Source organism: Canis lupus, chromosome 2 (genome assembly GCF_011100685.1).
Source record: "Canis lupus familiaris isolate Mischka breed German Shepherd chromosome 2, alternate assembly UU_Cfam_GSD_1.0, whole genome shotgun sequence".
NCBI lineage: Eukaryota > Metazoa > Chordata > Mammalia > Carnivora > Canidae > Canis > Canis lupus.
In genome coordinates, this window is record NC_049223.1 from 71,231,104 (window position 1) to 71,237,103 (window position 6,000).

Below are 6,000 nucleotides of genomic sequence, written 5' to 3' on the forward strand. Positions count from 1 at the left end.
CCAAAGGCAGGCGCCAAACCGCTGCGCCACCCAGGGATCCCACACCTAAAACTTTCTAAGGAAATCTGGCACATAACAGCATGTAATAAATTTTTGTGCAGTGAATTACTGGTCTTGCCCTCAAAGACTTCCAGAATTTTCCACTTTTCTAAATTAAGGGATATAAATTTGTTAAGTTAGGCTAAACTTATTGCCTGTCATTATGGCCAGTTCAACAAATATTTACTACTACACAATATTTACTACGTGTAGTTTCTATTACACGTCAGGCACAGTTATTGGGCTTGATGGATATGAAAAGGGACAGGACAAGATCTGCTCTTACAGAACTAAAGAAGGGAAAGATATGCATGACATTGTTACATACTAGAGAAAAAAATTAACTGTAAGATATTACAGTACACTATCTGAACTTCTGTAAATTAAAGGTTTAAAACTAGGGGATGGGGAGCACCTAGGCAGCTCAGTCAATTAAGCAGACGACTCTGGATTTTGGCTCAGGTCATGATATCAGGGCCCTGGGATCAGGCCCTGCAGCACTCTGAGCTCATGGGGGAGTCTGCTTCAGAATACTCTCTCCCTCTGCCCCTCCCCCCTCTCTAATAAATAAACCTTTAAAAAAAATAAAACTAGGGGGGATCCCTGGGTGGCTCAGCTGTTTAGCACCTGCCTTTGGCCCAGGGCATGATCCTGGAGTCCCAGGATGGAGTCCCACGTCAGGCTCCCGGCATGGAGCCTGCTTCTCCCTCCTCCTGTGTCTCTGCCTCTCTCTCTCTCTCTCTCTCTATGTCTATCATAAATAAATACATAAATCTTTAAAAAATAAAAAAATAAAACTAGCGATAAAAAAGAGAATAAATGGACTGGTTCAGCTGGATGCCAGCAGAACCAAAACAATTAGGATCTTGGAGTATAGAAAAAGACAAAAAAGGATATGACAAAGCATACAAATGCTATCAAATCCTAGAATAACTGAACCAATGGATATCTTTCAAAGTTTGAACCATAAAAATGTAGCTTGAATGAAAATAATCACAGCTAATATTTGTAAGACACTAGTCAAGCACTACTATTACATACTTAATGAATTTAAAAGGTACAAACTTTAGCATGTAACAAACTTATGGAATTTATTATTTTAAAACAGTGGTTTACAGTTTTAAAAATAGCTTAAGTAAATTAATGGATTAGAAGAGGAGAATTAGAAGGATGCTTCTAGTTTTAACCTTCTACTCTAAGGTTGAGTCCTCTCTACAACACTCTGAATAAGTGGTTGACTAACTACTTGATTAATACTTTCCTCAATGGGAACTCATATTTTACTCCTTAGCCCTTCCACACCTTGGAACCCAAGAGGAATGTTCTCTAACCTTCTGAGTTTACCTGAGAAGGTAATTATAATCATCCACAATATGTCTCTTAGTGTCAGTAAGAGACACAAGTCTGATCCAACATGGCAATTCTTACATTCTTTAGAGAAGCAAGTGTAGGTTGAATATCTATTACCCTAAATACCACATTCCTAACAAGTAACCCGAAACCAGCTCTACAGACTACACTGGCTAAATGCAAGGTCATCTTTTTGAGGTGAGTATAAACTGAAAAGTAGCTCTTGTTTATAGCAACAAAAACTCCTGAGGCAAGATGACCGAGTTGTTCCTTTGGGTATTTCAGGGATGGGACCTTAGAGTATTCATTGTGTAATCACACAACACCCTGTAATTCTAGGGGAAGACACATAAGGGAAAGATGTCAAATTTATGTGAAAATAATTATTTTTGGGCAGCCCGGGTGGCTCAGAGGTTTAGCACCGCCTTCAGCTCAGGGCCTGATCCTGGGGATCAGCGATCGATTCCCACGTCCGGCTCCCTGCATGGAGCCTGCTTCTCCCTCTGCCTCTGCCTCTCTGTCTCTCATGAATAAATAAATAAAATATTTTTAAAAATTGTGTAGTTATTTTCAAAGCCAAAAAAGACATCTTGAAAGTAGGCACGTGACGACTCACATAAGCTACTAAAAAACAAATGACATCTGACCTACTCTGGATTAAATTCATGACTTACGTTCTGAAAACTAATGTTTCTTTTTTGCTGTTTGTTTTTTTTTAAGTAATCTCTATGCCCAACATGAGGCTCAAACTCATGACCCCAAGTCGAGTCCCACACTCCATTGACTAAGGCAGCCAGGCACCCCTGAACACTGATATTTAAAACGTGGCAGAAAAAAATAAAAATAAAACGTGGCAGGAGGGACGCCTGGGTGGCTCAGCAGTTGAGCGTCTGCCTTTGGCCCAGGGCGTGATCCCAGGATCCAGGATCAAGTCCCACATTGGGCTCCTTGTGGAGAGCCTGCTTCTCGGTCTGTGTCTCTGCCTCTGTGTGTCTGTCATGAATAAATAAATAAAATCTTAAAAAATAAAAATAAAAATAAAACATGGCAGGAACATGAGTGTCACATGACTGGAGGGACATCAGAATTGGTAGTTGAAAAGGAATAAAAGAAATAGCACATATCCTGAAAATTTCTAACCCCAAAATGCATTTATTTATTCCACATTGTATTGTAATGTGTAGATTATGTTACCTATTCTTTTTTCTTTTTAAAGATTTTTATTTGAGGGCAGCCTGGGCAGCTCAGCGGTTTAGCGCCGCCTTCAGCTCAGGGCCTGATCCTGGAGACGGGGGATCAGGTCCCATGTCAGGCTCCTTGCATGGAGCCTGCTTCTCCCTCTGCTTGTGCATCTCATAAATAAATAAATAAATAAATAAATAAATAAATAAATAAATAAATAAATAAATAAATAAATAAATAAAATCTTTAAAAATAAAAACATCCATTTACAAAAAAATAAAAATAAAAAATAAAGATTTTATTTGAGAGAGCATACATAAGTGAAGCTAGGGGCAGAAAGAGGGACAAGCAGGCTCCCCATTGAAAGGGAGCCTGAGCTGAAGTCAGACACTTAATGGACTGAGCCATCCAGGTACCCCAACTGTAGAATCTATTCTTAAGAAATTTCCAAGTTAAAACTTTATTATTACTTGAGGCCAAAACTCCTGGATTTTTTTTTGTCTCTTTCATCCCTTCCCATACATTCAGTAAGTGATCCAGGGCACCACTATAAGATGTAATAAAGCCAACAAGAAAGCTACACAGGACCACTGTGAGGGACACAGCCAAAACAAATGAAGTGTGGGAAAAGTCATATATTGGAGACTACTGTGTAAGTGTTTGGGGAAGTAACCGGATGAAAGGGTTCTTTGAAGGGTCATCACACTGGAATCTAGAGGACTTCTGCTTAGGACAAGACCAATTTGGGGCTCAAGGTAACCCAATGAAGTTGAATACAAATTAGCTATTTAATATATGTTTGTTGAAGTAAATGTGAATAAATGGTTGACTAATGACTAATGAAAAAGTTATCAAGTCAGTAGATATTAAATATTCTGAATTGTTAAAGGCTCATAAATTAGGGGCCATTTAACGAAAAAGTCCCCCCAAAGCACTTTGGTAACCATTAGCAGAGGCAAAGGAGAAAAGGATCACTCCGTGAGTCTAGAACGATCTGACCCCTCTGTTTCCCCAATCCTCCAGGTTAAGGAGGAATCCCATTTCTTGGTTCTCCTAGATAAGACCCCAAACAAGGCCCCTTCTGTGTCTGGTAGGAAGTCCTTCTGAGATTTCTCTCATCTTAAGAGAATTCAGACCTTCTCCTGTTCCTTGGATGGTGGAGCCTTCCCCCGATCCCCGGGTCAAGGCTTGACAGGCGTTAGTCTGGTGGGTCACTCTCCAGGACCCTCAGGAAAGATTCTGTCATCGTCCCTGCCTCTCAGGGTACACTTGGCCAATTCCCCTGCCACTTCAGAAAGTAGGGGTCACTCAAACGATCTTCTCCCTGGTACTTAAAACACATGGGCTTTCCCATCCCGACACACCAGGCTGCCTGGTTCTCTACCCATGCATCAGAAAGTACTCGCTCCCTCACAGGTTTGGACCCTTCCCAGTCCTACTTGAGGAGGCTCTGAGGCGCCTTCCTACCGCCCCCTCACCCCTGGGGAGGCAGGGGCTCTGGAGCTCTTCTTCCTCGTCCCCTGCTCCCACCACCCACCCTGTCGCCACGCCTTCCGAACAGCACCTGCTTCTTTTCCCCCGGACTGAACGGCCGAGGCCTCTAACGCGCCCCTCGGGTGAAGCCCGGGCCTCCTTCCCTCAGCAGAACGCACTCTCTGCTCCCGCTCTCCCGCCACGCTTCCTGAGGGTCTCCTTCCCGGCGGGCATTCGGGCTTCCCTCACCTTTCGTCCCACCCTCCCTCTCCAGCCGCCGCCCGCCCCCCCGCCCCCAACCAAGCGCGTCCCAGGCCCCTCCCCAGCTCGGCGTCTAAGGGCCTACTGCTCCCGGGCCCCGCCTCTGGGGATACCCAGGGATCCCCGGACCCCTCGCCGGGGTCCTGGGCGTCCGGGCCTCTCAGTCCGGAGTCACTCCGGCCCCTCCGGGCCCCTCAGACTAGGACTTCCGGGGCCCCCGGTGCGGGGGCGCGGGGCCCCCCGGCGCCCCGCTCGCCCGCGCCCGCCGCCCTCGGCCAGGGGCCGAGCCCGGGCGGCGCGGCCGGCCGCGCTGGGGGCGGCCCGGCTGCTCGGGCGGACCCAGCGGCAGCGTCCCCCCACCCCCCCCGCGGCGCCGCGACGTCCGCTCGCTCCCCGGCGGCGGCGGCGGCACGCACAGGGCGTGGGGAGGCGCCCGCGGAGGCAGCAGCCCCCCGCCCCCTGCGCGCCCGCCCGCCCTCGCCGGCCGCCGCGCGGCCCCCGCGCCCGCCCCCCCGCCCCCACCCCACCCCGCGCCCGCGCCCGCGCGCCCACCCCTCCCCCTCCTCACCGTCTCCGTCGGGCGGGCGGGCGGCGAGCGGCCAGGGCGGGCGGGCGACGGAGCATGCGCAGAGGCCGCCACGGCCGCTACTGCCACCGCCGCCGCCAGGCCGGGCTTCAACACTTCCGGCCGCCGCCGCCGGCGAGCTGGCGCCTTAAAGGGGACGCGTCCCTATTGCGGGCTCCGCGGAGGATGAACCTCAGCCGGAGGGATTTGAGTGAGCCTTTACCTGAGCCGGGGTCTTCTGTTCTGTAGAGTCAGTATTGGGAAGGGCTCTGGGGACCCTAGTGACTCTTCTTCCCCCAATTGACGGTGAGGAAAAAGAGGTCTAAGCTAAAGATTCGCCTCATCCACAATCAGGGGCAGAAGCCGGTCTCTCGACTCCTCTGGAGGACTGCCCATTCCTTTTCCCCAAATCCAGTTTTATGGAGCTTACGTGTTGCAGGCCTTCAGAAGTTATGCCCAACTATCAATTCGGAATCAAAGATCTGGTTGAGTATAGAGTCAGTAACCGGTCACGAGTCCTTGAGCAAGCTGCTTGCATTCTCTGAGCCACGCGTGTTTGCCAAGCCTTGGCTGGTCATGAGGTTATGGGTTCAAGTCTTGACTTCTGGGGGGGGGGGGGCGTTATTAACAGCTGCAAGCCTGTATGTCGCCGAAGGCATAGGTTGTTGTGAGTGTTAAAAGAGGTGATAGTTGAAAAATGCTGAAGAAGATTCCTGGGGCCAGTAATACTAATTAGCAAGTATTAAGACCTTTCTATAAGGTAAGCGTTGGGGAAGATGCTTTGTCTCCTATAGTAAATATTCCCGGCAGTCCTACCTAAGTAACTTCTTTTGACTGCCGTTTTATGGATCAAAAACAAACAAAATAAAAACAAAGAACTAGGGAGGCCAAGGAAGTTAACTAATTCCTAGAAGTCATATAACCTGTAAATAGTGGAGATGGGCAGGCTTTCACTTCAGGCACTCTTTCTGCAGAGTCTAAGGGTCTAATCGCTGAGATGGTTGCTCTCCTTAGTAGGAACAAATGAGGTGGGGGGCACTTTTTTGAGGGGGAAGGAGAATTGCTTCCCCATCTTGCCTCCTCCTGTGAGTCATCTCTCTGTTGGATGTCTCCTCCACCATGAAGAGGTG

General features: G+C 48.3%; 1 protein-coding gene across 7 annotated transcripts in view; it reads right to left on the reverse strand.

Annotated features, from left to right (window-relative positions):
• The window catches only part of GMEB1 (glucocorticoid modulatory element binding protein 1), a 36,887-nt gene extending 31,888 nt beyond the window's left edge, over positions 1-4,999 (reverse strand). For 2 of the 7 annotated variants that reach the window (XM_038531360.1, XM_038531359.1), the window contains exon 1: positions 4,136-4,303. The gene's annotated coding sequence lies outside the window, so the exon portion shown is untranslated. The other 5 variants (XM_038531361.1, XM_038531355.1, XM_038531356.1 and 2 more) reach the window with 4 other exon arrangements.
• Between the last annotated feature and the right edge of the window lie 1,001 nt (positions 5,000-6,000).